At 39.0% G+C, this 27172-nt stretch overlaps 1 pseudogene across 1 annotated transcript; it reads left to right on the plus strand.

The window, feature by feature from the left end:
• On the plus strand, positions 1-27087 carry LOC111172032 (non-histone chromosomal protein HMG-14 pseudogene; annotated as a pseudogene). The gene is made up of 3 exons (XR_004022486.2): positions 1-120; positions 1229-8568; positions 11008-27087. The product of XR_004022486.2 is annotated as a non-histone chromosomal protein HMG-14 pseudogene (transcript).
• The last annotated feature ends 85 nt before the right edge of the window (positions 27088-27172 follow it).

Here is a 27172-nt window from a genome sequence, read left to right on the forward strand (position 1 = left end):
ATGAACATCGACGTGCAGTGGACAACCAAATATTTATCTCTAGATTACCGTAATTTGGGGGGTGGTGTGACTCAGGATAAAATGAGGCTTGTAACTAATTATGGTTTAAGTTATGAAGCTGTAGGTCAGACTCTTGTTCAGCTATTTGATATAAGCAAATACCAGCAGTCACATTTTATGGGGAAATGTTTCACCTGACCTAAGTACATAGGAATATTTACTGCAATTCTGAAAATAATTTGAGATTACTAAGCTTCCCCTATCCTTTTCGCTGAGAAGACACCCACCCCTTGCCCACCCTGTTCCCACACCATCCTGCAAAAATCCTTTTTTCACTTGCCAGGACCCTGAAATTTAAGAATTAAATATGCTTATTTGCTTATCTTTGCAAATATGCTCTTTGCTTATTTGTTGTTTACCTAAAATTTATATAACTCAGGAATGATAACAAGTGAAGCTTTGTCAGCTATTTATACATGAAAGTGAGTCTATGCCATCATTTCCTGGAGCAGGTTTAGGTGAGGGGTGGGAGGCTGCTTTGATAGTGAGAGAAGTTGTATGGTGGGAGGCACTAGGGAGGCACATATGGGGAATACACCTAGGGAAGTTCAGGCAAAGGGAAGGGGGCTCTGAAAACCAACACAAAGTACTTGACCATCTGCCGGGACAAGCATCAGCCTAACATGATCTCCGTCTGGCTTCTTTCCTGATCCTTGTAAGAAATGGTAGATGTCTGAACAAGCTAAAAACCTAAATAACAATTGATGTGGCACTCAAGAGCCACGCATCGTTACACACTGTTTAGTAACATAAATATTATTCTGTATAGTTCCATGTATTCAAAGCTTTTAAAAGGGCACTGTATTGTCAGGTTACTTAAATGGCCCGCATGGTATTACCTTCTTGTCTGATGAGGGTATATTAATGATATGCAAATTTTGCTGTATACAGGTAATGCATATAATTACATTTTCTAAATTTCCATATTTCGAGCAAGTTTAATTTTCAGTCAGTGCACTTTATACTGTATTTAATAACACTGTCATGATTAAAATTGGTCAATTAGTTCAACCAAACAAATGATTAATTTAGTAGAATATTATTTCAATTCGGCTATTTTATTCTGTTGCTTAAAAAAATGTAAACAAAATAAGCCAAAACAAAACCAAAATCCCAAACAAATACTAAGCCTTCCAGTTAACTCTGTCAAAAAAATTTGAGGCATTAGAAAACAGATTATTGGGGCGGCAGCGGCCAAGCCCCCCAGCTTCGCGAAGGCTCTCGGCGCGCCGCGGCCCCCAGGCACCGGGCACGCGCCCGCCCCGCCGCCACGACGCCCAAGAGGAAGGTCAGCTGCGCCGAGGGGACGGCGAAGGAGGAGCCCAAGAGGAGGTCGGCGAGGTTGTCAGCTACACCGGCTCCTGCAAAAGTGGAAACTAAGCCAAAAAAGGCGGCAGGAAAGGATAAATCTTCCGACAAAAAAGTGCAAATAAAAGGGAAAAGGGGAGCAAAGGGAAAACAGGCTGAAGTGGCTAACCAAGAGACTAAAGAAGACTTACCTGCAGAAAATGGAGAGACTAAAAATGAGGAGAGCCCAGCTTCTGACGAAGCAGGAGAGAAAGAAGCCAAGTCTGATTAATATCACACACCTGGTCCTATCAGGGGCCCCTGTCTCCCTTCTTGTACAATCCAGAGGAATATTTTTATCAACTCTTTTGTAAATGCAGGTTTTTTAGTAGCTCTAGAAACATTTTTTAAAAGGAGGGAATCCCACCTCATTCCATTTTTTTAAGCGTAAATGCTTTTTTTTAAGAGGTGAAATCATTTGCTGGTTGTTTATTTTTTGGTACAACCAGAAAATAGTGCGATATTGAATATGGGAGGCTTTGATTGTCTTGGGTGTCAGCTTAACATTCCACAGATGGAGGGTAGCTTTTATATCCTATAATACAAAGCATACTAAATGGCAGTTTGGAGTCAGTTGAGCATTTAATGTCTTAAACACTTTAAATTACTTCTCTTCCGATGTGGTTTTTGGTAGAATTGTTTCCTAAAGCAAACCACTCACCCCTTGATCTTGGCTCTCCTGGGCAGAATTTTGTGCACTCTGTAACATCTTTGGTCGTGGTAGTCCAGTTCTTCTAGTAACTGTTAATGTGCTGTGAACGATTGACAATTTGAGTATGTAGTGTATATGATATTAAATTGTGAATTAGTGGAACTTACGATGTAACAGCATATCAATATTTGAAGATATCGGTACTTGATATCCTGTGAAGGAAAATTTGCCCCTAAATTTTAAGCTGGAAAGTCACTGGAATAACTGTTCAGAAAAGAATCACAACTGCGTGATTTTTTAGATTTTTGGTACGTATGTTGAGAATTGTGTACAAATTGAAATGTCTGTGTACTGATCCTCAAAACAACCAATAAAATCTCAATTATGAAAGAAAAGAAAAGAAAGAAAACAGGTTATTGGCAACAGCAATGTGAATTTTTGTGAATCCACCAAGAGTTGAAGCAATTTGATTATGATAACTTGGCTTTAAGAATTAGTTCTTAAAATATATATATATTTATAAAAATTTCCCTCTGTAATGGAGAATAACTTGTACAGTTTCTGAGGATTAAAATGTCATTATACATTTGTCCAAATCCATAGAATGTACAACACTGAGAGTGAACCCTAATATAAACTATGGACTTTAGGTGATAATGTATTAATGTAGGTTCATCAGTTATAACAAATGTACCACTGTGGTGGGGAATGTAGATAATGGGGACCACTATGCATGTGTGAGGGCAGGAGGTATATGGGAAATCTTTATACCTTCTGCTTAATTTTGCTGTGAACCTAAAACTGCTCTCAAAAATAAAGTCTACTGAAAAGAAAGGAAAGAAGAAGGCTGGACTTCAGAGTGTGGACTTCTCGCCAAGGAGGCAGTGATAATGGAAATCTCCCCATCCCCGCCAAAAGTGATGGTATGTGAAAGATTAGCATCCTTAGGTTGAGAGAAATAAAACAGAAAAGTAATGTTTGCAGTTGATGAGGAAAGCTTAGAAATGTCTGGGTAAACTCTTTAGGTATCAAAATAGAATTCATTAATTTACTAGGTTTTCCCTCATGTATACTGAAACCAGTTTTACCTCATGGTCCAGATTACTAAAGATAGATGGCCACCTAGAAAAGAAAGAATGGGAGAAAGGGAGAGAGAGAGAGAGAGATGGGCATGCATAGATTTTGGATCTGCTCTGTCTGGCTCTGCCTGGCCTCCCCCATACCTGTCAGCCTGGGGTAGACAGAAAACCCCCTGCTTCTTTCATGGGGACAGGATACTCTCTTTTTGCTGGCTGCCTTGTTGGGAGGTTTGCCAGCTTCACTCCAGAACATGGACCATTTGTTTTTGTTGGTAAAGAAATTTTGAAAGAAACAAACTGTGATTCCTTGGTTTTGTTAAAAATAGGGTGCTTCTGGTGGTAGTTAAGTTTGGCAGTCAGGGAGGTTTGAGAACGATATGTATGTCCTGTATGTCTGGGCTAGAACCTTTTTCTCAGCTGTGCAGTGTTTGCTGAATAAGATTCAATATGTAACTGACACAAGCAAATACTGATAATCTTCAGAAGCTTAAACATGTTTTAATAGTAAAATAAGTTAGTCTTTGACCCTAGGATACTATTGAGAGTCAGATCCCAAGACCAATGTGTTTTAGCTGCAAATAGATCAGGTCTCTGAAGCTATGAATGGACAATAAAACCAATACATGCATACACACATACATATGTGCATACACACATATATACACACCTGTATATGTTCCAGGATTAAGGATTTTAAAATAAATATGAATTAAAATGACCAATACGTAGCTATTTTCTTGTTTAAATTATTTTATATTCCCATTAGTTAACATAGTAAAATTGAGCATCTTTCCAGCAGGTACCCTTTTAGTACTTCAGTATAAAAATAGTTTGATTTATTAAAAATAATTTCACATAACATTTTGCAGCTTTACTCTGCACAAGGAGTTTATGTTAGCATGTTTAATGTCATCTCTGTTTTGAACTCTTCAGAATTTAAAAAATACATATCTGTCTTAGAGGCCATTATGCGTCAGTTTATTTGTCTTATATAACTCATCTTATTATTTAACTTGTACTAAAATAACTTATTAAGATTATTTAATTTGCTTGGGAAGACTGATACACAACAGACTTTTTGGTCTTGATGTCTTCACACAAAGCACCCATAGTTATTACTATTGCATAATTAAGCATACTTCCAGAAACATGACAATGTACAAATTGGAGTAATGCCAAAATTATGTATATAGAGATTGTTTCAGAGAATAAAAACCAATCTTTCCCTCTAACACCAATTATCTAGTGTTCTTACACACTGAACAAATAACCAAATTGATCATCCTCAACCTTGAACTAAATTTGGAGAGCTCTCATTTTTACAAGCTCATCGGGCTTTCATTTTCATCTTTTAATGAACTTGCCCATGCTGAGCAAAGACATTTGAATCTAATAAACAATTTGTCAAGTGCATTCCCTTGCACCGGGATAGGATTTTTGTTGTTATTTAATTTTTTCTTTTAATCAGCAGCTTTGTCCTGGGTTGGTTAGGATCAGAGCTTTGACCTACTGCTTTGACCTGAAGCCTGCACAGTTTTATAATTATGAGGCCCATATCTATGCAGAGGCAAGGAGCTCATTATTGTATTTATTTTTAGAATGTATATGTAATAATCAGGTTTATGAAGAATGCAGTGATTCATTGGCTACTGATAGTTTCTTTTTGTAATAAATAATAATTTATCATGATTAAATGGGATTAGGATGTTGTTTCCCTAGTTTATAAAAACACAGTAAAGAAAGAAAAACAAAATAAATGTAAAATAAACTCTAATAAGTATAAGTTACTCAAAAAGCATTTAAAATAGTTCATGTGGAGTTTAAAATTGCAAAATGCTTCATTATTTATACTTTTGGGGACATTTTTTCACCAAATTGCCAAAATAAATCAGTTATTTTTGTGATATTGCAAGTATTATTGAGAATGTGTTAATATTTGGCTGCATTAAATATATAAATCAATCTTCAGCCTTAAATAAAACTAAGCAAAATGACCTTGTGAACAGATGGCTTAATAAAAGAAGAATAATTTTTACATTTTCCTCAAATCTTTTGCCCATAGCATAATTTTTACCTGAAATTCACCCTACTTTCATATCCCAGCCTCTTATGCTTTTAACAAATGCCAAGTCTTTTTCAAGGCCTTTCCTATATCTTTCTACTTTATGTAATTTCCTTCTTTGAACCTCTAGTCGTTATTTGTGTACTTAAAAAATACTTTTATTAATGCTTTATCAGTTACAAAGGCTTTCAATTTTAAGCAACAGAGACTCTGATAGTGGCTTAAAAAGATAGGGTTTTATTTCTCTCACATGACACAAAATCTGGGAGGAGGTGGCTGAGGGCAATATGTCAGCATCTCAGTGATGTCAGCACCAGCATCACTGTGATTCTCTTATTCTTTCCCATTTGATTCCAAGATGGCTGCCACAGCTCCAGCCATTACTTCAGCTTTCAGTGCAGGAAGGAGGGGAAGGGCAGCTGCTAGCCATATCTGGCTTTCCTTATATTAGAAAAGGAATAATTTCCTAAACACACCCTACAGACTCCTTACATTTCATTGGCCAGAACTGTGTCACATGGCTACATCTCCTTGTAAGGGACTTTGGGAAAGTGAGTCTTTAGCTTTTTTTGTCTTTGTGGTAAAGAATAAGGGGGTTGGGAACCAAGAATAACTGTCATGGATGGTAATCTGTGTTTAGTCGCTCTTGTTGTCTCTGTATTGCTGATACATATCCTACCTATAGACGTCACTCCACTGTTATTTATTGAGGTAAATTATTTTTGTATAAGAACCATGTACTTTTCAAAAACACTTTAAAGTTTATTAATTTATTTGGGATAAGTTAATCAAAGTTTAGGAAAAATTCGTATTATGTTGATTGAAGGTATTTAATCATTATTAATTGAATATCTATAAAACAAAAAATAGTTCTGGCAATGTTCTAAGGAATCACAAGGAAGACATAGCTTCCTATGAACATTCACATAAATATTCATAAATGTGGTATTCATAAGCGATTTTGATGAAGTACAGGCTATTTTTGCATTTGATCTTGTTAAGTTTCATTCTTTATGTTTCCCTCCTTTGGAAGGCTAAGAAAGAAGAAGCAATAATTAGAGGAGGTAAAGCATTCATCTCTTTTTTCCCTAAATTAATGTATGTGTAACAAAATAAAATTTTAATCCAGCAAAGTGCATTTTAATCAATAAACAATGAACAACATAACAAAACATGTATTCAGTATTTTATTTGTAAATACAAATTTACAAATAGTCTGTATTTTGAAATAATTTATACTTTGGGGGAATTTATTAATTTTGATGTATGAGACAGAGAGAAGGAAAAGAGAGGTTGATTTTTGTTTTTGTCAATCATACAATTTTAAATATTTTTACAACAGTTATGAAGATCTGTATTTAGTCCTTTTCAAATTTCCAACAAAAGTTCCTGTCAACTTTTTTCTTTTCCAACTAATGTCCTCATGTTATATGCTTTAAATATAGGTGTTTCATTTTCAAAATGATCATTGTTTTATGTTAAATACAGAGCTGGGAAGACAATACTAATATATTTACATGTAAAGGGCCTGTTAGACATAACCATTTTTTGAATCTGTTATTGGTTCCTGCTTTCTGCTTGTTTTGGTTTTCTCTTAACATTTTTCCTCTTTTCAGCACTGAAGACAGGTAGATTTGCACCAGTTGTGAAACTGGACCTCAGTGTGCTATCGTAACAAATGACCCTCAGCGGGATGCCTGGAAATGGCTGAAGTACCAGTAGCCAAGACTGGCCTGTATTTGAGCAGCAGAAGTACAAGGGGTCCTTGAGTGTGTCCTGTTGATGGACCCCCCTGACTTCTCAGGTGCTAGAAGAACTGAATGAGTTCAGTGGTTCCCGAGGACTCAGGTTTCTTTCATTGAGTGTGGATGTCCCCTGGTGATTCTGAGCCACCTAAGTACTAGAATTGACCTATGTCCCCAGGGCTAGTAATGGTCCAGAGACTGAGAATCTCTGGATAATGGCAAAAGGTTTCTTCAAATTTATCTGAATCTGGATACAATGAACAGAGTTAAAGTCTTATTGACCTTGAACTTAATAGTGAGTGTAAGGGCCTCTACATTATTCCTTTTTATCTAGAAGTCCTTTTGATGAAAATATTTTATTAATTCTGAAAAAGGTAAGAGACCAGAGAAAGGCTTTAAAAATTATTACAGTGAAGCCATCTGGAACTGGGTAAAGTAATAATTCCAAATAAGAGCTATAGATATATTTTTAGTCCTTAAAATGTGTCAAGGTTTTAGAAAAAGGAGTAATTTGCCATTACTGGAAGTGCTTTCAAGATTAAAAGCACTTTGGTAAGTACAAAGAATGAGTTCGTTAGTTAATAAAGAGTAATTTGGTACTTTTATATGAAGACTTCAATGCATATTCGATACATTAAACATTCCAACAGGCAGCCTCTTTCCTAGATAACTGAATGGAGAGAAGCTGACTCATGAAAGTTCACAGAACAAGTTGCCAACATAATTTGAATTTCAGTCGGTGACTTATTCCCAATCCAGATAGCTGCCTATGATTGTTCACCTATAAGGTATGCATTTATTAATTAATCAGCCAACATTGATCCAGTAGTGACTGTGTATCAAGCACTGTAGTAGGTGCTGAGTTTCTAAAGGTGAGTAATATCTAGTTCTGCCTACAAGAAGTTCATAGACGTTCTGTGTTCACCTGATCATCTTGCAGCCACTCACATGATTATCATGGAAGGGGCAGTGGCCTCCTCGGTTTTACCCTGGCCTTCAGCCTGGGAATTTGTCATGAAATATACCCGAGAAATATGTTTTAGAGCTAGACTTGCTTAGACTATTTGTGTATTGTACATAAAAATACAATTGTGCATGGATATTTGGGTGAGACCATGACTTTTTTTGATGTGAATATGTAGAAATGCCCTTTTGGAAGTTTTCAAATATTAAATTATTGGCAGATCAAATATACTATCACCTTTCTTTTAAACTTTCTTTTCTTCTTTTCATTGAAATACAAATGTTCCTCTGCTCTTGAGCCAGTTAGTTCTAAGCCAGTTTGTACTTGCCACTGGTGTGCTCCCCCGGTTGGCTTCCTCTCATAAATTTATTTTATGTTTGCTTCTGACTTTGAAGATCAAAGGTTCTTAGAAAACTTCTTTTCGCTTTTCTGTGTAATAAGTAATCCAGTTATCACCTGTTAACTTCTTTGTCTTCCAGACACAGATTCCTAAATGTTGAAAGTGAAAGAGACCCTAGAAATGGAAACTTCTCAACTTTCATATTCCCTCAGACCCAAATTTATTCCTAAGGATGCATTATATCTCTTTAGTTTCCATTCACACTGGGCATAAACTTCTCAAAAGAATGAGAGAAACAGCAACAAGCAACAATCCCAAGGTAGTAATTCTTATTGCTCATCAACTTTTCATATTATATGTTGATACTATACTATATTCATAGCCCAATTAATATGGTTTTTAAAGAGATATTTGGAATAGATTGGTAGCTGCTACAGGCAGGGGTGAAGGGAATCAAAGTATACAAACTTCCAGTTATAAAATAAGTAAGTCATAATATACAGCATGGTGGCTGTAGTTAATAATACTCTACTGCATATTTAAAAGTTCTGAAGAGAGTAGATCTTAAAAGTTATCTCCTCAAGAAAAAAATTCTGTAAGTATATATGGTGATGGATGTTAAATAGATTTATTGTGGTGATCATTTCACAATATATACAAATATCAAATCATTATGTTGTACACCTGAAACTAGTAAAATGTATGTCAGTTATACCTCAAACCCCATTAAATCCACAGAAAAGTAGTGTTCAAACAAAGATATTTGGGGTGATCTTTATCACTTTGTTTCCTATTAGCAGGGATAATTAAGAGAGATGATTAGTTACACATGTCTCTGGAATGTGTTTTGAACTTATATTTTATTGTGAATATTTCTTGCTGAAAATCTACAACAATTCAGATAAAATAATAAAGCTTTACCATGAAGCTATGACTCCTAAAATACAGAAATTGCCCACTTTTCATGACATGGGCTTTTGCTTATTTCCTTGCTTTCTACCTCATGTTCAGGATGACCAACATCTTGACTTGGTCTAAAGAAACATCAGCCTAAGCAGAGATGATTTCCTCCACTCCCATCCAGATGACTTGCTGTTGGTTCCCCCTTCCATGTTTGTTAGGAAGGTTAATTAAAATTTTTACTCTAAATAGTGGTAATTAAAATTTTTTCCCTTAGTTTTTGGTAGGCTGTAAAGAAGACTACTGAGGAAGCAATTAAGCAGGAATATAGTATCATGACGCTGTGGAAAGAAAAAATGTGTACTGCTATCAAAAATAGGAACAGTTAACATTTATTCATATTCTTTAATCACAAATTTATGCTATATTTGAGTATTCTTCATGTTTGAACAGAGGATTTTGCAACTATATTTCTTTTCCTCAATATTTTTTTTTTTTTTTTTGGCAATACGCGGGCCTCTCACTGTTGTGGCCTCTCCCGTTGTGGAGCACAGGCTCCGGACGCACAGGCTGAGCGGCCATGGCTCACGGGCCCAGACGCTCCGCAGCATGTGGGATCCTCCCAGATAGGGGCACGAACCTGTGTCCCCTGCATCGGCAGGCAAACTCCCAACAACTGCGCCACCAGGGAAGCCCTTTTCCTCAGTATTAAATTTCTTCCATTGAAATTATCTAACCAGTCAACAAACTTTTCTCTATACTGTGCCTGTCTAGACACGGCTCACTTATTCCCGTGAGAAGGCAAATAAATACACTGGACAATTTCATTTGTTTTCACTAAGCAAATGAAATTCTTCCCCTTTATGTCTCTTCAAAGTGTATATCCTTTGAGTTCAGAAAGGAGAACAATCCCCATTGTTTATTTCTTAGATTCTCAACATCATTCGTTTTGAAGATAAGGGGCAGCTAGCCACCCCTGGAATCTATGCTGTGATAACTGATGCTGCTCAGATGAAGGACCTCTTGTGACTTCATGTTGTTTGTTTATAAGGAATTCTCACGGATGTAAGAAACTGAAGTGTTTGCTTAAAATAGCCCCTTGGACTACTTTAAATTCTCTAAGTGTTTTCTTTATTTAGGCAATATCTAGGTATTGTTCCCTTTAAGAGGGAAAGACAGTGTCTTCTATACAGTTTCAGATCACTTCATGTCATACAATAAATATCAATGGTAAATAACGAAGCTGAGTATTTGACAGTTTTAAAAATTATGATTAATCATGCATTCATTCTAAAAGTATTTATTGAGGGCTTCCCTGGTGGCGCAATGGTTGAGAGTCCGCCTGCTGATGCAGGAGACGCGGGTTTGTGCCCCGGTCTGGGAAGATCCCACATGCCGCGGAGCGGCTGGGCCCGTGAGCCATGGTCGCTGAGCCTGCGCGTCCGGAGCCTGTGCTCCGCAACGGAAGAGGCCACAACAGTGAGAGGCCCGCGTACCGCAAAAAAAAAAAAGTATTGAATGTCTTCCATGTGCTCAGACTGCCTCAGTTTGAAGATTCTAAGTATTTCTATGATTGTTAATTAAATAGACTACTGATTATAGTCCATTGTGTAGTCTTTTCTATTTAGGATCCAAAGTAGGCAGGAGATCAGGATTTTTCTGGACTAAGGGTACAGTCCAGAGCCTCATACGTAGTGTGTGCTCAGTAGATGTTAGTTCTCTATCTGTATCCACCCCTCCATACTTTTCTTCTCCGGAAGTATAAGGGATCAACATCCCAAACCCTGAGTTTGTCATAGTGGATGTAAGCTTCATGGGGGTGTAGAGCTTGTCTATTCTATTCACTTCTGTATTTCAGAACCTGGAGAATGCCTGCCATCAAGTAGGAGCTGCCTAAGTGCGTGTCCACAGGCGGCAAGGATGGCCCTCCGCAGCGCTGCTCAGGACCTGTGGAAGCAGCTCTCCACTCCCCTCCGCCCCACCTCAGTGTAAGCACCAGGTCCTCTTCTTTCTTCTCCTAGGTTCTTTGGTTGCCTCAAGGTTTACGAGGTAAAAACTACTCTTTATAGTGAGATTGGCAAGCCATGCCTCACGTTTTTCCTCAGTTTACCTCTTGTTTCATTGCTCTCTGTTTTGATTAATTTATGTTTATTTCTTTAACATTGATAATATAATGGAATACTCGAGGCCCCATTCCGTAGTCTTAGCTCCTAAAAAATCTTCTTCTGACTGGAGTAACAAAATTTAAATGTCTTGTTGGTCAAAGATAAAAGTTAACCATAGGGAATTGTTCTGTGCTTACACTTTGTTGGTGTTTATTTTCAGTTCATCTATTAAAGATCAGGAGGATTATAAAAGAGAAGCAGGCACCTCTAATTTAACTTTTAGTCATACATTCTGTGGAATTACAGTGGTTCCAAGGGATGCATGAAAACTCTTATTACACTGTGTGGTGAGTTTTAATTACTTGCAATCCAAATATGTAGTACTTGCAAAAGAAATTCACCCTTACAAAGCTGATATCTTGGGTATACAACACTGCTTCTAACCCAGTAATATAATAGTGTGAGCACAAAATTGCACACAATCTGTGCACCCTGAATAGTTAAGCTATTTCATACTATCTGTACTCTGTGGATGCTAGGTAGATGACAGCTTGGAGAATCACTCACCCATAGGTGATCTGAGAAGATATAATAGATTCTGTTTGCATTTCTTTTTTTTTTTTTGCGGTACGTGGGCCTCTCACTATTGTGGCCTCTCCTGTTGCAGAGCACAGGCTCCGGACACACAGGCTCAGTGGTCATAGCTCACAGGCCTAGCCGCTCCGCGGCATGTGGGATCCTCCCGGACCGGGGCACGAACCCGTGTCCCCTGCATCGGCAGGCGGACTCTCAACCACTGCGCCACCAGGGAAGCCCTGCATTTCTTTTTTGCTATCTTAATTCTCAAGAGAGAACTGCACTGTGTACAGAGTTGCTGAGATTGTGCAGGTACTACCTGTGTGGTGATATGATTGGTGAGAATGTCTATTTCAAGCCAGGTATAAGAAGGTAGAGCATATTAGGGGATCATTACTGGTCAAGCGTTTAGTTTCTTAGCACTCAGGTCTAGAAATTTAGTAAAATGCTCCCCAAGAGATCTAAACTCCTTGTCTGTAAGATGGGTATAATAATCATGCTTACTTCACAGTTTACTGTGAGAATTAAATGAATTAGTATATGTAAAGTATTTAGAGGAGTGTCAGGTACATAGCAAGTGCTCAGTGTTACGTATTATTATTGTTTATTATTATAAGTAGGTTATATTTGCTAAACTCAAGAGATGCTGGTTTCTACCACTGTTTTAAATTGCAGAGAGGCATATCCTTTCTAGGGAAAAGAATACTCCCTGTTACTCCCTCTGTCCAGCACTATGTGATCTGTGATATTAAATTAGTAAATTCTAGATTATGTGGTGAGAATTAAGTGAAAGGAAAGTGAATTGGATGGCTTTAAAGAATTTTTTGAGTAAATGTGGCAAAGGCAAATGATTCTCATATCTACTATTGTGATCTTTCTCAGGCTACCAGTCAGGTCGTTCTCTTTTCCTTAGATGGTGCTGACAATCAATCTCTCTTTTCCTTCCTTCCTTCCTTCCTTCCTTCCTCCCCTCCTTCCCTCCTTCCTTCCTCCCCTCCTTCCCTCCTTCCTTCCCTTCTTCCCTCCCTCCCTCCCTCCCTCCCTTCCTTCCTTCCTTCCTTCCCTCCTTCCCTCCTTCCTTCCCTCCTTCCCTCCCTCCCTCCCTCCCTCCCTTCCTTCCTTCCTTCCTTCCTTCCTTCCTTCCTCCCCTGAGTAGGGGCAACTCCTTTCCAAGGAGGGTGTAATCTCCCTCAACAGCCTTTCTGCCCCTAAGACAGCCTCAGATGTTTCTAATTAATTATGATTAAGTATTGTATTCGCTTGCTAGGATTGCTGTAGCAAAATACCACAAACTGGGTAGCTTAGAACAGCAGAAATTTGTCTCACAGTTCTGGAGGTTAGAAGTCTGAAATCAAAATGTCAACAGGGTTGCGGCCTTCTGAAGGCTGTGAAGGAGACTCTGTTCCATGCCTCTGTCCCAGCTTCTGGTGGTTTGCTAGCAATCTTTGGTGTTCCTTGGTTTGTAGATCTCTGCCTTCATCTTCAGGTGGCATTCTTCTTCTTGTGTGTCTATGTCCAAATTTACCCTTTTTATAAGGATACCAGTTATATTGGATTAAGGGTCTACTCTACTCCAGTATGACCTCATCTTAATTACATTTGCAATAACCCTGTTCCAAAAAAGGTCTCATTTTGAGGTACTGGGGATTAGGACTTCAACATAGGAATTTTGCAGGGGGGGTGGTGTGGGGGAGGATGACAGTTCAACCCATAGCAATCATGATCCTCAGATCCCATTTATAAATGCTCACATGCAGTGGGACCTGTTCCTTGGGTTTATGCCTTACTTAAAAAATATATAAAGAAAAATTCACCAACCAAAAATAAACAAATGAACCCACCCACTGCCAGCCAGGGATTTTAAAGCTCAGTTGACAAGTTGATTGAGATAGACTTCATTTTATAAGCACAGGTTCAGAAATGACATTCTCTTACATTCTTACAAGGATCTAACACCCAGTAAGTTGTAGTGTGAAAAATAAGTTCTAAGAAAAGAATGAGTAAACAGATAAAAGAGAAAAGAACCAAATTTGAAAAATTTCAGATTTTATATAATCTACTTGCTAGGAAACTATAGGAGTGCCACCCATCCTGTATTCTGTGGAATTGTTCCAGTCTTACCACAAAAATCTTTTTTTTTTTTTTTTTGCGGTATGCGGGCCTCTCACTGCTGTGGCCTCTCCCGTTGTGGAGCACAGGCTCCGGACACGCAGGCTGAGCGGCCATGGCTCACGCTCCGCGGCATGTGGGATCCTCCCGGACTGGGGCACGAACCCGTGTCCCCTGCATCGGCAGGCAGACTCCCAACCACTGCGCCACCAAGGAAGCCCATCCATGAAAATCTTATATTCTGTAAACTTAACTTTCATATCTGAAAAGTTTCTGTTAACTTTCATATCTAGTACATGCTTAGTATGTACTGGAGTGGTAAAACAAGTTAATGGTTGATGATGACTTATATTACTACCTCTTTTTTGCCTGGCACATAGTGTAAAAAGTGTGGAAGGTCTACTGATGAATAACTGAAGATATTTTTAGTAGTTGCCTTTTACAGCATATAACATTTAAAAGTAAATAACCTTTAATTGGCTATTTTTTTTAAAAGGTAGAGATGAGATGAGTGTTTTGGTTCGATAGCCAGGCTTACTCTGATATATGTCTGTTTTTAATAAAATTTAAATACAGATACATTTGGAAGCACAGTTATAATGGGAAATTAACAAATTAAGTTTTTTATCCTTTTATCCAATTTATAATCTTTAACACTCATTAAAAATTACTGGAAACAGGTCCTTTTTTTTTCCTGAGGAGACATCTTACTCTGAGACATCTTACTATAACACAGGCAATTTTTAGTATTTTTGATGTTTGATACCTATCACCTAAAACAGTATATCTGAAAACTATGCAACATTTTTCTCACTAGTAATAATAGTCTGGAGAATCTCACAAAGCAGTAAAACCCTATTAAGTCATAGCTACTACATGGACTACTAATTTCTAAAACTCTGTACTTTTTGGTTTAAACTGAAAACAGTATTTTGAGACCAAGCTTGTATTTTCATAAACAGTTTAACTAAATTAAATTTCAAAAGGTTGGGTTCCACTTTTTTGAGGGCTTCTATGATACTGTATACTAGATATAGTATCTAAGGCTTCTACGATACTAGAAAACTGTTTGAATTTTTCACCTTTTGATTCATGATTTTATTCTCGTGGTCACTGATTAGTAGGGCAAACACAAACTCAAGATATTCTTATGCTCACAATAAAAGACAAATTTTCAGAATCAGTTCAGATCTTAATTTATTTCTATTTGTTGGAATAGATTTCATTCCCTTTATGAAGGCAAAAAGCCATTGAAATACACTTCTTCAGAAATGCTAGCAACATCACAGGTACTGATGAAAAATCTGAAGGGTTATTAGTCCTTTTCTTTGAATTATACACAGCATTTTAATTAAATTATGTAATTAACATTAACAAATTAATTTAAATTGCCTTAATTTTCCATTCAGCTCTATCAGTGGTAACTAAAAGCACCAATTTTATGTCTACTTATAGCCAAGGAATATCAACAAAACACTGAGTTTTAACAAGCCCTGAAAATGGTTCTGATACTACAGTAATTTTGAGGATAGCAAAAGCCATTTTCATCCTATTTCTTTTTCCTTGCTCACAGAATCCCTATTTAGATATTAGTTGGAGATCCAATGATCTCAGGGAAAGTGGTTCTAGTTTCTGGCCTAGGAGTGAGCAGGAAACCCAGTTCTGACCAATGGAGTATAAGGGGCAATTCCCTAGGGGTCTCCTGTGGACTATTTTCCTCTCTGATAAGAGACAGGGTACTCAGAGAAGCTCTCTGCCCTGTACCACTAGCTACATCTGTTCTTGAACATGGTCATGGGAGGACATGATGCTTGGGACTCCTCCAACAATCTTGCCAGCCAGAAAAGTCCAAGAGACTCTCAGAGACTCTAAACCTGACATCATAGGGCCGCTGAGCCAACATACCTGCAACAACTTTTCTCCAAACTGTAGGGGGGAAAATACCTCATTTATTTAAGCCAATATTGGGTAGTATTCTGAGTATTTTGACTTGGCAGCTGAAAGAATTACTAACTGATATAACCAGGCATTTGTAACATATAGTACATTACCAAAGCATACACGTGGGATTCTTTTTTGTTTTTTCACATGGGATTCTTAATGGCATCCATTTGCCCATTCATTCATTCATTCCATCAACAAACATTTCTTAAGCAGCTGCCATGTGATAATCACTGTGCTAGACACCAGAAACACAATGTTAAGCAAGACAGACACGTCTTCCTGCAGTTTGGGTGAAATGGCATGAGTTATTCAACTCAGTGGCTAACGTATAAACTGCCCTTCTCACCCCTGCTTTTAGGACAGGTTGTGTGTATGTGTTTTACACCCCAGTTCCTGTTTGTGAAGTTATACAGGAAGTTTGGCCAGTCAGCACTACCCAGTTCCTTAAAAGATCAGGAGGAAGCTTGGTCCAAAATTTTTCAACAATTTCTAACCCCTAAATTAGGACTTTAATATGTAAACATGAAGATTTAAAGGAGGAATGATTGAAGACAATGAAATTGTAGAGCATGGAGATCAAGTGAGCATGAACTTAAGAACTTTTGGGGACTCTAATCAGGGTTCTTTTCTGAAAGTTTGAAAATGAACTTTTAAAGCAAATAAAATACTGAGTGTAAACAAATGGAGTATTTTTTCAGATAGGGAGTGATGATAAATTCATGTTACAAAATCAAAACACAGATTGAGGAAATGTGGAGATCAGTGAAGAGATGGCTCTAACAGGTTTCTAAGGTGTCTGTCTCTAAGTTCTGATGAAGTAATTGACATTTGAGGCTCACCATGTACCAGGCAGTATGTCTGTTGCATCTCATTTATGCCCTACGTTGACTGTGGAAAGAGACATTACTGTCTCCATTTTACCAAAAAGGAAGCTGAGGCCCAGAGAGTTAGGTAACCCCATCACATAGTTAATAAGAAGTAGAGTTGATTGAACTCAGGTTTGTCTAGTGTGGAACAGCGTGTCCTCCTGCTATGCCTTACTACTTCCTTAAAGACAAAGAGGCAAGCCACTATCATCTTCTACAAATTATCCTTTTGTCCCAAAGTTGGAGACTGAATCTTGGATCCATGGACCATTAGGTTAATTCCATCTGGCATTTAGAGTCTTGTTCTTGGGAATAGTTTTAAAAACAGTGTCTAACTTCTTAACAGCAGAGCCAGCAATTAAAATTTAAGTTCAAAGATCTGGACTAAATATCAGAAGGATCTTCTTTCCTCTTTTAATTTCAAAATAAATGGATTTCAGTAGAGATGTTTCCTTTCCCTTGAGGAGGTGATAGTTAATACAGGGATAAGTTGAACAGTATTTATACCCAGAGTTGACCTGGACATATATAGACAAAGGGAAATTTATCAGAGAGATGTTTTGACCAGTAATCCTTATAAACACCCCAGAAATGGTTACCCACTCTTTTGTTTGTTGAGCCATCAGTTTATATATAAGGCTAGACTTTCAGGTTTAGTTGTGTAAGCCTAACTGTCTTTTTACAGACATGAAAGTATTTTGAACTGGAAGTATCAAAACAACTATTTTGATCTTTTTCTACATGAAGATAATAGCTACTTAATTTGACCAAAAGGCATAGTTAGGGAACTTCTGGGACTTTTGTCCCATGGGGTCTTTATATACTATTATGGTTTGCAAAGCAGTTTGGAACAAATGACATTGATGAGCCAAGCAGTCTCTGAAATAGTGAACAGGAGAAATCAGGAGAGTTGTCATATATTGGGTTGGCCAAAAAGTGCCTTCGGTTTTTTTAAGTAAAAATAAAAGACACATTTTTCATTTTCACCGAGAACTTTATTTAACAACGTATTCACCCTTTTGTTCCACTACCTTCTGCCGTTTTTCAGGCAACTTCATTATTCCATCTTCCCAAAACTTTTTATCATTTTGAGCAAAGAACTGTTCCAGGTGCCTTTTGCAGTCTTCCAGGGAATTGAAATTGTTTTCATTAAGAGAATTTTGTAAAGACAGAAATAAATGGAAATGCGAAGGTGCAATGTCTGGTGAATGCGGCGGATGAATCAGAACTTCCCAGCCAAGCTGTGACGGTTTTTGCCTGGTCATCAAAGAAACATGCGGTGTTGTGTTATCCTGATAGAAGATTATGTGTTTTCTGTTGAGTAATTCTGGTTGCTTTTCATCGAGTGCCACTTTCAGTTGGTCTAATTGGGAGCAGTACTTGTTGGAATTAAACGTTTCGTTTTCCAGAAGGAGCCCATAATAAAGGACTCCCGTCCAATCCCACCATATACACAACATCACCTTCTTAGGATGAAAACCGGCCTTTGGTGTGGTTGGTGGTGGTTCATTTTGCTTGCCCCATGATCTCTTCCGTTCCACATTATTGTACAGTATCCACTTTTCATCTCCCATCACAATTTGTTTTTAAAATGGAATGTTTTCATTACGTTTAAGTAGAGAATCACATGCGGAAATACGGTCAAGAAGTTTTCTCTTGCTTAACTTATGTGGAACCCAAACATCAAAGCGATTCACGTAACCAAGCTGGGGCAAATGACTTTCAAAGCTTGATTTGGATGTTCTGAGTATGTCAGCTATCTCCCGTTGGTATAACATTGATTGTTCTCAATTAATGTCTCGATTTGATGGCTATCAACTTCAGCTTGTCTACCCAACTGTGGAGCATCGTCCAGCGAGAAATCTCCAGCACGAAACTTCACAGACCACTTTTGACACATTCCGTCAGTCACAGCACCTTCTCCATACACTGCACAAATCTTTTTTTGCATTTCAGTTGTGTTTTTATCTTTCTTGAAACAATAAAGCATAATATGCCGAAAATGTTGCTTTTTTTCTTTCATCTTCAGTATTAAAATGGCTACACAAAAATTCACCAATTTTGATAAGTCTTTTTTTAAAATGCACACTGATATGACAGCTGTCACATACAATCTAACAAAATTGTTTCGAATGAAGTTAACGACAATTAAGTGCTACTTTATCCATCTTACAGAAAAAAAACAAATGAACCTTTTGGCCCACCCAATACTTTTACTTTAAAAAGTGTCAACAGTTTGAAAGAGAAAATATGCCAGATTTTCCCTGGGGCCATATAGCACAATCAAATAAAGATAAATACCAATGTAATATAATTCATGAGATTTCAGTGAGGAATTAGTTCCTAAGTATTTATTCATCAGCTTAGTATAAGCTCACAATAGGTAAATGAATACACTTAATTTGCTATGATTACAGTCTTGTTTGAGCTGGTCAACTACTTAATGAGACTTTTTTTTTCAGTAGACTGAAGAGATTCCTATGACACAAATTTGAACCTTTCCTAAACCATTTTATCCTTATTGTTCGACTTTAGTGTAGATGGTCCACCCTATGAAGAGTTGACACAATTAATCATCATTCTACATCAGTCCACTTTACCTTAAAGGGCAATCGATTGCTCATACAAAGAAAAACAAATTAGGCATGTCTAAGTAATCGATACTAAGAAGAAACAACTAAACTCATTTAATGATACCTAGATCCTCATAAACTGATAATTGTGGCCTAGGTGTTTTTCATTTGCAGTTTCAAATTAGTCAAAACATTAATGTCTTCTAATGTGACTTCTTAGGGATGCATCTTAATGCTAAGAACACAAAGTAAATTACTAAAAGTACGTACCTTGTGACCACAAGAAATGGGATGCTGAGCTTGCCACAGCACAGTAATTGGCCATTAATGTCTATCAGAAGGAAAGGGTGGGGATGGAAAAGGGAAGACTCACAGTCAGTGTTGATGGAGGGTCAGGTGAAACTAAGAAAAAAATCCTTGAAGAAGCTGAAGTCAGCCTAAGCCGGACTTCCAAAATCAAATGAAAACTAAAAGTTCAAGGACACATTCTTTGAGAGTGATAGCCTTGAAAATATTTTTGTCCACCAGTTCTAGCAGCATATTTTATATATTTTTGAAAACCAATCTTCACATGTAAATGCAATGTTCCCCAGGAAGCAAAACTTCAAATACCCATTGTTACATTTCAGATAGCTGATGGACTAAACAATTCAAAAAAATTAATTAATTAAGTGAAGAGCACCAAAAGAGTTACCAAACTAAGGTCTCTTACTTGCTGATATTATTTCTAGCTTATGAATATTTGGACCTAGTAGATAAATAAAGTAGTCTACAAATAAACATGGATCATATGTTCCTTTAATGAATACCTCAAAATTCCCCAGAGGTATGATAATGAAATCAATTCAAGTGAAATATCAAAGATAGAAAACTAGGGCTTCCCTGGTGGCGCAGTGGTTGAGAGTCCGCCTGCCGATGCAGGAGACGCGGTTCGTGCCCGGTCCGGGAAGACCCCACATGGCGCGGAGCGGCTGGGCCTGTGAGCCATGGCCGCTGAGCCTGCGCGTCAGGAGCCTGTGCTCCACAACGGAAGAGGCCACAACAGTGAGAGGCCCGCGTACCGCAAAAAAAAAAAAAAAGGAAAACTATCATCCATTTTCCTCTTAAAGAATAATACCATATATGTGGCAGAAAAATTTATTGAGATTTATTTTAAATGCATTATTGCAACTCAAGAGTTTTTAAAAGCTTTGTTAATTAGTATTTTATGGATCATTGTCCTTGAAGATAATTTACAGTTAGTCCTGTTCAAAGGTTGAAGAGGCATAAACTGATAAAAGGAAACCTTCCTGTGGTTGAAGGAATTAAACCACAGAAAGTTTAATCTTTTTGTTTCTGGATATATAGGAAATACATGCTCATTATAAAAGTATGTAAGTAATTACATGCTCATTATATGGAAAATTATTGAGAGGAAAATAAAAATCACTAAAGCTAACTACTGTTACTGAATCACAGACAGTTTTGATGAATTTGATCTCAGAGATCAATTAAAGCACTCATTTACAAATAAGAAAACAGACCTTAGATAGAGGTAAAGTAAGTTGCCCGAGGACACAAAGCTGCTTATTAGCAACTTTGTCTTCTGATGTCTAATCTGAACCTTGTTTCTGATGTACCATGCTGCCCACTCTCTTCCTCCCTTTGTTCACTTTTATCTTCAGCCCCTTAAGTTCTCCTTAACCCAGTCCCCTTTCCAAACCCATGATATCCTTCATTACAAGCCCCCATCACTCAAAACTTTTCCTACTTCCAGAGGGACATGTACAGTGTGTGTGTGTGTGTGTGTGTGTGTGTGTGTGTACATAGGCAATGGACTTCTGGGATTGACTTGATGTATGACGTCCATGATCACTGGGATCAAAAACCTTCTGCAGTTATTAGAGGATTAAGTAAGAAAACATTAAAGCACATTGTAGACTAAAGAGACCTATGCAAATATTAATTATTATTCTCCTAGGTAGAACATTTTCTAAATATGAAAAATTATTCTCAAAAATGCATTTCTTCTGACACTATAGAAAAACCCCAATCTCCTATACCTGATACTGAATCTGTATCTATGTTGCTTTCCAAGTAGCTTAAAAATAACCTCTTTAATCATGTAAAATCTATACTGATTAAGCCCCCTTTTAAAATTCTATTTCCCTTTACAGTTCCAAGAAACTCCTTTAGACTATTTTTGAAATAACAAAACATTTTTATAAAGCCCTGACTTTCAATACTGATTACAAAATTCAGCAGTATGCAGTCTAAAAATAAAAACGGAAACCCCCCAAATATTTTATTTTTATTTTAGTCTCCCCTTTTCATACCTAAAAGTATAAAACTGAGCTTTTCACCAACCTATTTAATGTTATTTTATCCATCTTATAGCCACACAGTGCTCTGAAAGGGGGGCTGTACTATCAGCTGGACTTGGGCAGTGGGCACCATGCGAAAGGAATCCAACAGCTCCTGGTATTAGGCGGTTCACACCCCACCAAAGAGATGGAATTACCCCCAATTCACACCACCCCCCCCACACACACACAGTTTTACAGTGGCCTCCACCATCAATGCTTAGTTCTAAGTCCCTACTGGTGCCTGAGTCCCCATCATCTCTAAGGGAGCCAACAGGAAGAAAAAGGCCTATTTATGCTTATTGGCATCACCTGTGTTGTCCCAAGCTTATTAGGGGGTGACAGGAAGAATAACAAAGTGGAAAGAGCAAGGGCTTTGCAATCAGTCAAGTCTAGGCTTGAACCCTAGCTCTACCCCTCTCTAACTGAGTGACCTTAGGTGAGTTATTTAACCTCTCCGAGTCTCCAGTTTCTTTATGTGTACGATGGGAATAACAATAGTATTACTTCATAGGGGTGTTGTGAAGATGAGACAAGATAATATCTCATAAGCCCCTTGTTTAATATCTGCCATGGTGCTCCACATACATGGTGCCTTTTGTTATACATGCAGCTCAATGCAGATAACAACGCAGTGAAACTTTTCTGGCAGACATCCTTGGGAGGACCTTCTTATTGTATTTTATTTTTTATTTATTTATTTATTTTTAAAAATAAATTTATTTTATTTATTTTTGGCTGTGTTGGGTCTTCGCGGCTGTGCGCGGGCTTTCTCTAGTTGTGGCAAGCAGAGGCTACTCTTTGTTGCGGTGCACGGGCTTCTCATTGTGGTGGCTTCTCTTGTTGCAGAGCACGGGCTCTAGGCACACGGGCTTCAGTAGTTGTGGCACGTGGGCTCAGTAGTTGTGGCTCGCGGGCTCTAGAACACAGGCTCAGTAGTTGTGGCACATGGGCTTAGTTGCTCCGTGGCATGTGGGATCTTCCCAGACCAGGGCTCGAACCCGTGTCCCCTGCATCGGCAGGCGGACTCTCAACCACTGCGCCACCGGGGAAGCCCCTGTATTTTAAATTATCCTTAAATGATGAAATAATAACTCTAGTCAGTATTTTCTAATTGCATCAAAGAAGAGGGCTGTGTCCAGGGCGCATGATAAAGGTCTTCTTTATCATATTAGGGTCTTCCTTATTACGGGGTCTGTGTGTGCACAAATTCAAGGGACCCAAGATGAGGGATACCATTAGTCAGGATTTTATGGCTGTGAGACACCATTATCTTTTACTATGCTGCACTCATAATTGACATGTTCTAACAATTGGGCATCTTACGAAACTCTTAAGGAACAAATTAACAGCATGGAAGTAGTATTTGCTGAAACAAAAACAAACAAACAAAATAGAAGAGCAGGACAACGATCACATCAGTAAAAGATTGGAGTGAGGAGGGGGCTGGAAAACAGGGACTCTTGCACTGGACACATGGACTGTGTCACAAAGGGAACATTCAGGAACTCTGAAATTTTTGCTAAGAGTCCAGAATGCAAGCGTCATGCATAAGTGTATGGCCAGCTTAGTGGGAATCATCTTCAAGGTGCTGCTTAGAAACAGGGATGCAGTGTGGAGTGTCTGACACAGATGATTAAGGATATGAGCGTGTGTGACCCGGGAACTCTGCTCAGATGGGTGAGGCCCTCTGTGCTGTGAGGGGCTTGCAAGCAAATGGTGCAATGGAAACGGGCTCCAAGAAGATCAAGTAAAATCTTGATAAATCCATCCCTGTTTTTTTAGCCTGAGGAAGGCAAGGCTGGGTAAGGCCAATCAAGGTTTGGAGAATGTGAAGGTAATATTGTGGTGATGCTAAGTGTCGCCTTCTGTTTCTAAAGACAGCATACAAGAGAATGGGCCTTACATTGTAACATGAGAGAATTAGATTAGACAGCAAAAGAAACTACATATGGCAAAAGTTGAGAGACTGAAACATTTATTAAATGAAATTTGTTGGTATTTTCTGGCTGCACGTGGAGAAACTAAACAGTAAATTTTGTGCCATGATTTTTGAGTTTTCAATGAGTGTGATGGACAAGATATCTCTTTTCCTCTTTCCAAATCCTTTCTTTTTTTTAAGATTTTCTATATACATTTATCCCAATGAATACTACTACTGAAAAATGGCAAACTTTCCATATATGAATACATTTATTTTTTTAAGAAATTGAGGTAAACTTCACATAACATAAAATTCACCATTTGAAAGTATACATTTCAGTAATTTTTAGTACATGCACAATGTTGTACAACCATCACCACTACCTAGTTCCAGAACATTTTCATCACACCAGAAGGAAACCCCACACCCATTAAGCAGTCTCTACCCATTCTCCTCTTCCCCAAACCCCAGCGCCTGACAACCACTCATGCTTTCTGTCTCTATGGATTTGCCTTAGGAATATATTTCTTTTGGAATCTTCTGAATTCTGCATTTAATTTTACAACTAGAGGCTGCAGACTACTGAGTGTATCTCTGTGTGTGTATGAGAGAGACAGAGAGAGAGAGGGAAATGGAGAGAAAGGGAGAGAGACGGAGAGAGAGATGAGAGGTCAGCATTCATGAGAACCTTTGCAAGGTCAAATCTATTTGAAATATTCAAACAAAATGCAAACGTAGAAGGATACTTATTTTTCAATTAGATGTCCATAACTTAAATTAGATGTCTGAAGGTAAATTTCTCAAGGATCCAGTAAATTACAGGTTGGAGAATCGTCAAACAGTTCTTGAGATATGCCTGCAGCATTGAGAAAGGCTTTTGAATGGCAACGTGGCTTTATCACTCCTATGTTAGGCTAAAAAGTTTCAGACCCAACAGAAGCTCTGTCCTGGATCTGAGCTCTTCCTGTAATAGCTGATGATAACCCTATTATTTTTCTTTAGAGCAGTGTAGTGGTGCCCATTGCTTAATCCGCATTTATTTGTCCTGGTGAGCACATCAGATACAGCAGAGGAAACTTAGGATGCCTGATGGGTAAGTGAAAAAGCAACTTAAAAATGAAATAGTAAACCTCTTTTATTTTGCAACCATAAATACTTATTAATTTTAAATTAAAATGCACATTTTATTCTGGCTGTAATTTTTAAAAAGTTAGTTAACCTATTTAACTTAAAAACTTGGAGAATGAACTAGAAAATGGTTTTTAGGGCATCTGTTTTTTTTTTGTAAACTGATTTAAAACTTGCATGGCTTCCTTAGTTATGATTACATTGACGGGAAGGTTGTGTTGTCTGAGTTCTGGAAAAAATACATATGACTTTTGAAAGTAATCTTAATTTTCAGCCAGCCAAGTCATTCCTCAGAAGGAGGAATAGCCAGTTGGGTCTTGTGATTTAAGTGGTGCTTTGTAATCTCGACTGTCAAGGCCAGGAGATTACTGTCATTTTGCATTTTGTGTGTATTTTGAGGATTTTTTATTCCATTTTCATTTTCAATTCCTTTCCATTTTATAAGCCCCAACTAATATATCTTGACTTTTCCCATTAATAAGGACTTAGGATTCCCCTGCCAAAGCACAAACACATTACTAGGTTTGGTGTTATGGATCTTGCTTGTTTTCTTTCCAAATTTTCTTTTCCACAAGCTTCACTATAGTCTGCCACCTGTTCTTTTTGCCGCCATTCTCTCAGTTTTGGCTTCTGAGGACTCCTTGGTGACAATGGAAAACAGAGTCTCCACAGTACATTTCGAGATATACATGACTTAGCTACTATTCCCACAAACATTTCTCAGACAGTGTGGACCGGAAGAAATTTTTTTTTAACGAACTGAATCTCCTTTAAGCTACCTGGAAGTTGGGGGCAGCACAGCACTCCCCTTATGGCAAGTAAAAATTAATGTAAAGCACTTGGAGGTCCTTGTTGCTGAGATATTCTGTGGCAAATATTATCTTTTGTGCCTTGCTTGAGGACCTGTCCACAAAATTCATCTCCAGTAAGAGGTTGCCATAATGTGGAGGGGTTTGATTCCTCTGTTCCCTCCTTCTGCAGGTGGCTCATATGAGTGTGCCTTGGTTTACTTCTCAAGGACTTGTGGATATATGACCCTGTTCTCCAACTTCAGACAACAAACCAAACTTCTCCAGGAGAGAAGAGAAAGGACTTGAAAGTGTTTTGAAAGAAAGGAAAAAAAAAGAAGGCTTGAAAAGGACAAAGGCAGTTAACAGCAGTACCTAAACTGTAAATCCCCTATCTCTGACCTCCAGACCACATCCCAACTGAATCCAGCTGCACCCCACCCCTCGAACTCTGCGGCTCCTAATTGCCAGTCTAGATAACAGGGCATATATTCCCGTGTGTCTCCTTTCACTACTGGGTGTCAGTCCGGCCTGTGCTCAGGGTGTGGAATCTCGTTGGAGTTTCAATGTGTAGGATCCAGTCCCCCGGTTTTGAGGAGATTGAGAAGGGTAAGGTAACCAGGGGGCTATAGGGACTCCAGGGGTTCTGGCACAGAGGTGGTAGGGGTGGAGGTGGAAGAGTCAAGGAAGGTTCAAGTCTGGTGCTCTTCAGAGTCATTCACTGGCCCCTCCAGGAGGCCACCGAATGGCTTTATCTGGACAGGGACACAACTGGGATAACCGGTATTCCTGGTAACTGCCTGTGCTATACTAAGCCACTTGGAGGAGAGGTGGGGAAGGGACGCGTGGGTGCGGGCGAGGGCCAGAGGGCGCTGAGAGAGAAGGAAGGTTGGTAAAGGAACCGCTTGGGCTGCTTCCTCCTGGTTGCATCTTCAGGAAGGATTTGGAGACCCTAGCTCTGGGCTAGAGCTGGGTGCCTGAGTCGCTGCGGGACTTAACCTTTCCAAGGCTCCGTTTACTCCTCTGAAGAGGGCTGTACTCTGATCTTTGCGCCCCTTCCTGCCCTTTGATTCTGGCTCTTTGAGGGAAGCCCCGCTATGCAGTCCTGGGAAGAAAAGACATTCTCTGCCGCAGGTGGGCCGGAATGGGAAGGCCAGGAAAGAGGCCACTGTGACACGGATTATATTTATTTAGATACCTATATTAAAAATGATTTTCGTTAACAAAACAAAAAAAAGGATGTTCCCCCACCCCCAAGCCTGGGCTGGCGCTTTGCACGACGACCGTTGGCAGCCGCCCTCTCCCCGACTGGCCAGGCAGCTGGTGCAAAGAAGCGCGGCTCGGCCCCGGCCTTGCCGCTCGCCTCTCCCCGCCGCCCCGCCGGCTGGGCGCGCGGTCCTGCCCTTCCCGGCCGCCCGACCTCCCCGATCTCTTCTCGCGGCCTCCCGGAGGGCGGAAAACCCGGCGAGCAGAGTTCGTCCGGCGACGGTCCCCGCAGGCTCGCGGGTTGCTCGCGGCCAGTCGGACCCTTGCGCCGCGGGCGGGCGGCGACTCCTGGCAAGGGCGTGGAGGGCGGCAGGGCCCCTGGCCTCGCGCTGCGGGGACGCCCAGATGGCCCTGAGAAGGAGGGGCGGCCCGAGCGGCGGCGGCCGGAGCTCCGCCCCAGGC

The sequence above is a fragment of the Delphinapterus leucas genome, chromosome 8 (assembly GCF_059928025.1).
Source record: "Delphinapterus leucas isolate spDelLeu-1000000601 "Yukka" chromosome 8, BTC_Dleu_Yukka2, whole genome shotgun sequence".
NCBI lineage: Eukaryota > Metazoa > Chordata > Mammalia > Artiodactyla > Monodontidae > Delphinapterus > Delphinapterus leucas.